A 10259-nucleotide genomic window follows, 5' to 3' on the forward strand; every position below is an offset into this window, starting at 1 on the left:
TGACACGGTTCGGACTTTGCACTTTTCGGCTGTGCCTGGCTGGCGGCCCACTCACTCGATCGCCATGTCTGTTTGCCACAGTTTTCCCGGTGGTGCCGCACCCGGGCTCGCCCCGGCTGACGCAGTTTTCGCGCCGCCCCGGCTGACGCGGTTTCGTGCCGCCCCGGCAGACGCGGTTTTCGCGCCGCCCCGGCTGACGCGGTTTCGTGCCGCCCCGGCAGACGCAGTTCGGACTTAGCACTTTTCGGCTGTGCCTGGCTGGCGGCCCACTCACTCAATCGCCATGTCTGTTTGCCACAGTTTTCCCGGTGGTGCCGCACCCGGGCTCGCCCCGGCTGACGCAGTTTTCGCGCCGCCCCGGCTGACGCGGTTTCGTGCCGCCCCGGCAGACGCGGTTTTCGCGCCGCCCCGGCTGACGCGGTTTCGTGCCGCCCCGGCAGACGCAGTTCGGACTTAGCACTTTTCGGCTGTGCCTGGCTGGCGGCCCACTCACTCGATCGCCATGTCTGTTTGCCACAGTTTTCCCGGTGGTGCCGCACCCGGGCTCGCCCCGGCAGACGCGTTTTTTTTTTCTTTCGCCCCGGCTGACGCAGTTTTCGCGCCGCCCCGGCTGACGCGGTTTCGTGCCGCCCCGGCAGACGCGGTTTTTTGCGCCGCCCCGGCTGACGCGGTTTTTGCCGCCCCGGCTGACGCAGTTCGGACTTAGCACTTTTCGGCTGTGCCTGGCTGGCGGCCCACTCACTCGATCGCCATGTCTGTTTGCCACAGTTTTCCCGGTGGTGCCGCACCCGGGCTCGCCCCGGCTGACGCAGTTTTCGCGCCGCCCCGGCTGACGCGGTTTCGTGCCGCCCCGGCAGACGCGGTTTTCGCGCCGCCCCGGCTGACGCAGTTCGGACTTAGCACTTTTTGGGCTGAGCCTGGCTGGCGGCCCACTCACTCGATCGCCATGTCTGTTTGCCACAGTCTTCCCGGTGGTGCCGCACCCGGGCTCGCCCCGGCAGACGCGTTTTTTTTTCTTTCGCCCCGGCAGACGTGGTTCCCCCCCCCCCCTTTTCGCTCGCCCCGGCTGACGAGGTTTTCGCGCCGCCCCGGCTGACGCAGTTTTCGCGCCGCCCCGGCTGACGCGGTTTCGTGCCGCCCCGGCTGACGCGGTTTTCGCGCCGCCCCGGCTGACGCGGTTTTTGCGTCGCCCCGGCTGACACGGTTCGGACTTTGCACTTTTTGGCTGAGCCTGGCTGGCGGCCCACTCACTCGATCGCCATGTCTGTTTGCCACAGTTTTCCCGGTGGTGCCGCACCCGGGCTCGCCCCGGCAGACGCGTTTTTTTTTTCCTTCGCCCCGGCAGACGTGGTTCCCCCCCCCCCTCCGTCTTTCTTTTTGTTTTTTTTTTTCGCCGCGGCTGAAGTGGATTTTTCGGTGCCTCGACGCCCCGGTAGTCGCGGTTTTTCCGTTTCCGCACGGCCCCGGCTGACGCTGCTCGGTCACAGTCGCCTTTTGTGAGGATTGCAGACTTCTTGAGCGCGGGTGTTTTTTTTTGTTGTTGTTGTTGTTTTATTACGCATTCGCTCCAGCAGACGCTGTTTAGACTTTTTGTTTCCTCTTTTATCCTGCGACGAGGTGACGAGGTTTATTCGGTGCCCCGCCGCCCCGGCTGAAGTGATTTTTCCTGTCCCGTGCCGCCCCGGCTGACGCGGTTGGGACTTCGCGTTTGTTCGGCCGCCACGGGTTTTGGCGCACTCGCTCGGTTGCTTGTTGTTGCCACTTGTTGCGAACCCAGGTTTCTTGAGCGAGCGCGGGCGTTTTTTCTTCCTTTCTTTCTTTGTTCTATGTGTTAGCGAATCGGCCTTTAATATCACACGAGGACTCACAACCAACAATTTTCAGTTTGAAGTGTAAAAAATCTGCAGGTGTTGACGTAACTGACTTGCCCCGTACCCTTGAGTACATCCATGAAGTTCTCGTAGTACTACTAAATCGCATTATTCCAAGTGGAGAAATTCCCATAAACTTGCAAACCTCTACACGAAAATCGGTGCGCGTGATAAAGTTGAAAATTATCGTCCGATATCAAATGTGCCTTCTATAACACAAATTCTAGGAAAAAAAAAAAAAAAACACTTGTTCGCCGTTTTCTGCGCCGTGACTGGCAGCACTCCGGCGAAGCGAAACGGGGTCGATTCGAGCACGATATCGGCGTCTTTCGACGTGCTCGCCGGCGACCGTCGCACGAGTACGTCGCACGAGCGCGTCTGCCGGGGCGCCGTTTGCGAAGCCGACGCAAAAGTGGGAACCGCCGCTCGGATGATCGCCGCTTTCGGCAGAGTGAGTGTTGGCACTCCGGGGAAGCGAAACAGCGTGAATGCGCCCACGAAATCGGCGTATTTTGAAGTGCCCGCCGGCGACCGTCGCACGAGTACGGTAAACCGCGTCAGCCGGGGCGTAGTTCGGGACGCCGACGAAAAAGTGGGAAGCGCAACTCGGATCTTCGCCGTTTTTGCAGGAGTGAGTGGCGGCCCTCCTGCGAGACCAAGAAGCATCGATTCGTGCACGAATTCGGCGCCTTTCGACGTGATCGCCGGCGACCGTCGCTCGAGTAGGGCAAACCGCGTCTGCCGGGGCGGGCTTCGGGACGCCGATGCGAAAGTGGGAAACGCTGCTCGGATGTTCGCCGTTTTTGGCCGAGTGAGTGCTGGCACTCGGGCGAAGCCAAACGGGGCCGATTACGGCACGATATCGGCGTCTTTCGACGTGCCCGGCGGCGACCGTCGCACGAGTACGGTAAACCGCGTCAGCCCGGGCGGAGTTCGGGACGCCGATGCGAAAGTGGAGAACGCCGCTCGGATCTTCGCCGTTTTTGGAGGAGTGAGTGGCGGCACTCCGGAGAAGCCAAGGAGCGCCAATTAGCGCACGATATCGGCGTCTTTCGACGCGCTCGCCGGCGACCGTCGCACGAGTAGGGCAAACCGCGTCTGCCGGGGCGGGGTTTACGACGCCGACGCAAAAGTGGGAACCGCCGCTCGGATGTTGGCCGTTTTTGGCAGAGTGAGTGCTGGCACACCGGCGACGCGAAAGAGCGCGAAAGCGCCCACGAAAGTGGCGTATTTGGACGTGCTTGACGGCGACCGCTGCAGGAGTACGAAAAACCACGTCAGCCGGGGCGAGCGACCCACGGCGGTCTGGGTGCTTATCGCTGCTATTATAGGGGCACCCCGGCAGACGCAGAAAAAAAAAATTTTTTTTCGACCTTCTTTTTTGCTGGTCGAGCTCGGGTAACCCAGGTCGCAATGGGAGCCGCGCACGAAAGCGGCGTCGCGAGACGCGTTCGCGGTCGCTAGTCGCACGAGCTCGGCAACCGCGTCAGCCGGCGCGGAGTTCGGGATGCCGATGGCTAAGTGGGTACCGCTGCTCGGATGTTCGCCGTTTTTGGCCGAGTGAGTGCTGGCACTCCGGCGAAGCGAAACGGGGCCGATTCGGGCACGATATCGGCGTATTTCGACGTGCTCGCCGGCGACCGTCGCACGAGTACGGCAAAGCGCGTCTGCCGGGGCGAGGTTTGCGATGCCGACGAAAAAGTGGGAAGCGCCGCTCGGATCTTCGCCGTTTTTGCAGGAGTGAGTGGCGGCCCTCCTGCGAGACCAAGAAGCATCGACTCGCGCACGATATCGGTGTCTTTCGACGTGCCCGCCGGCCACCGCCGCACGAGTACGGCAAACCGCGTATGCCGGGGCGGGGTTGGCGACGCCGACGCAAAAGTGGGAACCGCCACTAGGATGTTCGCCGTTTTTGGCAGAGTGAGTGCTGGCACTCCGGCGAAGCGAAAGAGCGCGAATGCGCCCACGAAAGTGGCGTGTTTGGACGTGCTTGACGACGACCACCGCAGGAAAACGAAAAACCACGTCAGCCGGGGCGAGCGACCCATGGCGGTCTGGGTGCTTATCGCTGCTATTATAGGGGCACCCCGGCAGACGCAAAAAAAAAAAAATTTTTTTTCGACATTCTTTTTTGCTCGTCGACCTCGGGTGACCCAGGTCGCAGTGGGAGCCGCGCACGAAAGCGGCGTCGCGAGACGGCTTCGCGGTCGCTAGTCGCACGAGCTCGGCAACCGCGTCTGCCGGGGCGGAGTTCGGGACGCCGACGGCTAAGTGGGAACCGCCGCTCGGATGTTCGCCGTTTGTGGCCGAGTGAGTGCTGGCACTCCGGCGAAGCCAAACGGGGCCGATTCCGGCACGATATCGGCGTCTTTCTACGTGCTCGCCGGCGACCGTCGCACGAGTACGGCAAAGTGCGTCTGCCGGGGCGGGGTTTGCGACGCGTACGCAATAGTGAGAACCGTCGCTCGGATGTTCGTCGTCTTTCGCCGAGCCAGTGCTGGCACTCCGGCGAAGCCGAACGGAGCCGATTCGGGCACGATATCGGCGTCTTTCCACGTGCTCGCCGGCGACCGTCGCACGAGTACGGTAAACCGCGTCAGCCGGGGCGGAGTTCGGGACGCCGATGCGAAAGTGGGAAGCGCCGCTCGGATCTTCGCCGTTTTTGGAGGAGTCAGTGGCGGCACTCCGGTGAAGCCAAGGTGCGCCAATTCGCGCACGATATCGGCGTCTTTCGACGTGCCCGCCGGCCACCGTCGCACGAGTACGGCAAACCTCGTCTGCCGGGGCGGGGTTTGCGACGCCGACGCAAAAGTGGGAACCGCCGCTCGGATGTTCGCCGTTTTTGGCAGAGTGAGTGCTGGCACTCCGGCGAAGCGAAAGAGCGTGAATGCGCCTACGAAAGTAGCGTATTTGGACGTGCTTGACGGCGACCGCCGCAGGAGTACGAAAAACCACGTCAGCCGGGGCGAGCGACCCACGGCGGTCTGGGTGCTTATCGCTGCTATTATAGGGGCACCCCGGCAGACGCAGAAAGAAAAAAAAAAAAATGGGGACATGGCGTGCGTCACCGTGCGGCTTCGCAGCGTTGCCGAAGTCGCCGAGCCCTTCGACTGAGCCGAACGGCGGACAGGGAACGTTGGTCGGCCGTTCTAACCTGTCGGTGCCACGCCGAGACGTCGTTAAGGAAAACCGCGTCGTGGGCCTCTACGACGCCGTCGAGTCGTTGTACGTTTGGTGTCCAGCGTGTCGGCGGCGAGTAGCGGACACGTCGTTCACGACTTCGGTCTTTCGCAGTCGACGCGAACTTGCGGAGAGTCGTGGTGCCTCACGTTTTCGGCAGAAACCGCGGCGGAATTTTCCCGTGCGTGCGCGCACGACCTCGGTGCTGTGCCGTCAGCGTAGTGTTGCACAAACTCGTGGCCTACCCAAGGTGCGGTACGTTTGCGGCCGTATCCTCGGTGGGAATTTCGTGAGTAGGGTCGCAAATTCTACGACCTCGGCGGGTTTGAGAGCGACGTAGACTTGTGGCACGCTCAACGTGCCACACGTTTCGGGGCACACCCGCGGTGAAATTTTCTCGAGTACGCTCGTATTAGTGCCCAAGGAGGTCTGGGTACTTATCGCTGCTATTATGTGGGGGTTCTCGTGAGCGGCGTACGCGAAAGCGACCGGGTGTCTGATATGCGGCGGGCTTCGGCCTCGTCAAGCGTGTCCTCGGGTCTGCTCCAGGGGAATCCACGGCAGTCGTCTGCAGCCTCATCCGCTTGATGCGTTAGGGGCTGGTTGTCGGACGGTGCCGTTTTACCACGATATCGAGGTGTGTTCCGTGTCGTCCTCGGGCGATTCAGATGCGAAAGCGCCGAAGACGCGGGCGTGACCCGTCGTCTGGCGGCTTTGCAGTCTCGGCTCCGTTGCTAGTTCCGGCCGGTCCACCGACAGTGCAGCGGGCTTGGGCAACCCGCACGGCGCGACCGAGTCGATGCAACGAAAAAGAGCGAGCATGAACGTGCTTCTTGCCGCACGGCTCCCACTCGTCTTTCGGGAAGGTTGTGCCGTAGCGAGCTCGAACGCCGTCATCTCGGAGTGCAAAATAAGCGTGTTGGGGCGCCTGAAGGTGGCCTCCGCCGCACACAGACTGCGTCCGGCCCGCCGAAGGCGAGGACGGACGCGCAGTCGAACGATTACCTGGTTGATCCTGCCAGTAATCATATGCTTGTCTCAAAGATTAAGCCATGCATGTCTAAGTACATGCCGAAATAAGGCGAAACCGCGAATGGCTCATTAAATCAGTTATGGTTCCTTAGATCGTTTCTTCCTACTTGGATAACTGTGGCAATTCTAGAGCTAATACATGCAGTGAGCCTGGAGCCCTTTGGGTAACGGGTGCTTTTATTAGACCAAGATCGATCGGGTTTCGGCCCGTATTGTGTGGTGACTCTGGATAACTTTGTGCTGATCGCATGGCCACGAGCCGGCGACGTTTCTTTCAAGTGTCTGCCTTATCAACTTTCGATGGTAGGTTACTTGCTTACCATGGTTGTTACGGGTAACGGAGAATCAGGGTTCGATTCCGGAGAGGGAGCCTGAGAAACGGCTACCACATCCAAGGAAGGCAGCAGGCGCGCAAATTACCCACTCCCGGCACGGGGAGGTAGTGACGAAAAATAACAATACGGGACTCTTTTGAGGCCCCGTAATTGAAATGAGTACACTCTAAATCCTTTAACGAGGATCAATTGGAGGGCAAGTCTGGTGCCAGCAGCCGCGGTAATTCCAGCTCCAATAGCGTATACTAAAGCTGCTGCGGTTAAAAAGCTCGTAGTTGGATCTCAGTTCCAGACGAGTAGTGCATCTACCCGATGCGACGGCTCGGACTGAACATCATGCCGGTTCTTTCTTGGTGCACTTCATTGTGTGCCTCGAGATGGCCGGTGCTTTTACTTTGAAAAAATTAGAGTGCTCAACGCAGGCGAGTCGCCTGAATAAACTTGCATGGAATAATAGAACAAGACCTCGTTTCTGTTCTGTTGGTTTTTGGAATACGAGGTAATGATTAAGAGGGACGGACGGGGGCATTCGTATTGCGGCGCTAGAGGTGAAATTCTTGGACCGTCGCAAGACGAACTACTGCGAAAGCATTTGCCAAGAATGTTTTCATTGATCAAGAACGAAAGTCAGAGGTTCGAAGGCGATCAGATACCGCCCTAGTTCTGACCATAAACGATGCCAACCAGCGATCCGCCTGAGTTACTCAAATGACTCGGCGGGCAGCTTCCGGGAAACCAAAGTATTTGGGTTCCGGGGGAAGTATGGTTGCAAAGCTGAAACTTAAAGGAATTGACGGAAGGGCACCACCAGGAGTGGAGCCTGCGGCTTAATTTGACTCAACACGGGAAAACTTACCCGGCCCGGACACTGGGAGGATTGACAGATTGAGAGCTCTTTCTTGATTCGGTGGATGGTGGTGCATGGCCGTTCTTAGTTGGTGGAGCGATTTGTCTGGTTAATTCCGATAACGAACGAGACTCTAGCCTATTAAATAGGTGCGGGGTTCCCAGCACCTTACAACCTTCTTAGAGGGACAAGCGGCTCCTAGCCGCACGAAACAGAGCAATAACAGGTCTGTGATGCCCTTAGATGTCCGGGGCCGCACGCGCGCTACACTGAAGGAAGCAGCGTGTCTTTATCCCTGTCTGAAAAGACTGGGTAACCCGTGGAACTTCTTTCGTGATTGGGATAGGGGCTTGCAATTGTTCCCCTTGAACGAGGAATTCCCAGTAAGCGCGAGTCATAAGCTCGCGTTGATTACGTCCCTGCCCTTTGTACACACCGCCCGTCGCTACTACCGATTGAATGATTTAGTGAGGTCTTCGGACCGATGTCCGGCGCGGCCTTTCGGTTGCGCCGGTCTGTTGGAAAGATGACCAAACTTGATCATTTAGAGGAAGTAAAAGTCGTAACAAGGTTTCCGTAGGTGAACCTGCGGAAGGATCATTAACGGATTGTGAAGGGTGAGCGCCTCAGCTGCGTCTGCGCCCGACACTTTCTGCCGCTGACCCCGTTTGGACGCGGGGTCGGCTTTTCCCCACGGGGCTGCCTGAATGTGGAGCGGCACCCCGTGACAAATTGTTGCGCCCAGCGGACGCCAACACCGCGACCTTGGACGGTCGGCCAGGTGGCGGACGCGGGTACAAACGGCGCAACGCACTCATAGGTCGGCTTTCGACCCGCCACAGCACCGTGGCTCGAAGCGCTCGAAATGCGCGACCCGACCGCTGCGGGACCGCCTAGTACTGTAAACAGGAGCGGCGGAGCGCGAACGGCGAGTCGTGGTTACGTCGGTAGAAGGCGAGGCTGCGCGTTCCCGAAACGCCAGCCGAGTGCCCTCCCGACCGTTCGAGCGTGCAAGAACGAGACCCGACAATCGCGCGGCGACTGCCAAGTACGAGAGGAACGGCACAAGCGTCGGCGGTCGGTCAAGGAACTGGCGATGTGACGGGTCCGCTGTGCACCAGTGCATACCGTCCCGCCGTCCGCGGCAAGCGCCTCCGCGTCCTCGGGTGACGGAGGCTGCCGGTCGGTTCTTGCAGGCGAGGGATCTCGCTGGCACCGGTTCGCGTTGACGCGCGGCCGGTCATGGCACGGCGATGCGACGGCCGAGGTGCGCAGTACTCGATGGAGGAACTGCACGCTCCGATGACCGTCCCGCCCTCCGCGGCGTATGCGTACCGACCGTAATGGTTGCAGCAGCGCCGGCCGGCTTTTGAATTCGCCACACGAAACACGGTGCGAGATCGCGGTTAGGGGAGCGTCGACGTTGCCAGGCGTTTTGCTTGCTGCCGAGGGAAAGGCGGGACGGCCACGTCGCGCTCGTCGCGATTAGCGGGTCTGCGCGCTTTGGGAAGGTGCCGCAACGACTTGCCGAAAGAGGAAGCACGGAAGAACGAGGGACTTGGACGTCCCGACAATTGAACGCACTTGCGGCCAGGCCCTTGCTGGCTTCGTTCTTCCGCCTCGAGTAGGCTCGTACGCGGCTCCGGCGCCGAAAGTGGTCCTTGGCACCGACTTCGGTGGACGTGGGAAGTGCCGCGCAAGTACGGCGCGCCTGGCTCCACCTGTTGGCTAAAGTAGGCAGCCGGATCGGCATTTTGGTGTGCGGTGGCAAACCGTGGATGCGAAAAAAGCTTGTGCGATTTCGTGGAACAAAAAGCGGGGGTCCCCCTTTTTATGCGGAGGAGACCGACCCGCCTGCCGTGGTGAACCGCGACGCCACGGTAAAAACGGGAGAGGCTTGTCGATGGGACCGTGCATCCCGCGCTCCACGGAGGCCGGGAGGCGGCCGCCCGAGGAAATGTGTAGCCGTCGAGGCCCGCATCTGCGTGCACTCTTATCCAAATGGGTGTACCGCAGGCATTTTCTGGTTAGGCGGGCCAATGAGAGCGAGCACACAACGATACCTACGGGTCCGGCTTGGAGAACCGGCTTCGACGCCTCCCGAGTATTTATAGAGGGGTGGACCACGAAAGCACTCGCAAGTAGCGAAAGCGAAACGCCGTCCGAAACACACCGTTTGCTCGATTTTCGGCAGCCGAAAAAGGCGCGGCAGAGTTTTGGAGTCCAAGCGTGCGCTGAAAAGCGCCCTTCTTGGCCACTGTTTGGCCGAGTGCCAGAAACGTTTGGTTTTGACTGTACGGAATTGAACAAACACTTTTTCACGACTCTAAGCGGTGGATCACTCGGTTCTCGGGTCGATGAAGAACGCAGCCAGCTGCGAGACTTGGTGTGAATTGCAGGACACACTGAGCACTGATTCTTTGAACGCACATTGCGGCCTTGGGTCTTCCCTTGGCTTCGTCTGTCTGAGGGTCGGATCACATATCAAGAGAGCCTTCGGCGCACAAGGGAACGTGAGCCGTCGACTCGTTTTGACCGCGTCGGCAACACGGACAGCACGCTGAACACCTCACAGCGAGCGCCAACAGCGGCCACTCAAGGGCGAGACGGTGGCGACCGTCGTGCCAGAGCCCAACCGAAACGGGGGCGACCGACTGCATTGAGGATGTGGCACCTCGTTGAGACCGCCGCAGGACTTCGAGTCGGAAGGAAGCCTGCAGGGAAAGTGCGGTCGAGGTTGCGTACTCCTCTCTGCGACCGGGCGCGCAAGAGCTGCGAGAGCCACGGACGCGCAACTTTAACGCACGGTAAACACGAGGAGCGAAAGCCGGCCAGCAAAGCTTCTCCAGCCGTGCGCAAAGTGCGCGAGATCGCAGCCTTGCGTTGCGCTTGTTGCCCTCGAAGTAAGCAGGGTGTCCCGTAGACCGGGCGCTCGAACACGCTGCGGGGCCGTGCCTCCTCCAGGCTTTGCCGCGCGAACAGGGAACGTTCGCG

At 60.1% G+C, this 10259-nt stretch overlaps 2 non-coding genes across 2 annotated transcripts; both read left to right on the forward strand.

The window, feature by feature from the left end:
* The first annotated feature begins 6053 nt into the window (after window positions 1–6053).
* LOC142791103 (small subunit ribosomal RNA) lies at window positions 6054–7868 on the forward strand. The gene has a single exon (XR_012890011.1). It is a non-coding gene; the product is annotated as a small subunit ribosomal RNA (ribosomal RNA).
* A 1719-nt stretch (window positions 7869–9587) lies between these two features.
* Window positions 9588–9740, forward strand: LOC142791074 (5.8S ribosomal RNA). Its single transcript, XR_012889983.1, has one exon. It is a non-coding gene; the product is annotated as a 5.8S ribosomal RNA (ribosomal RNA).
* Window positions 9741–10259: the final 519 nt, after the last annotated feature.

This window comes from Rhipicephalus microplus, unplaced genomic scaffold (genome assembly GCF_043290135.1).
Source record: "Rhipicephalus microplus isolate Deutch F79 unplaced genomic scaffold, USDA_Rmic scaffold_137, whole genome shotgun sequence".
Classification (NCBI taxonomy): Eukaryota; Metazoa; Arthropoda; class Arachnida; order Ixodida; family Ixodidae; genus Rhipicephalus; species Rhipicephalus microplus.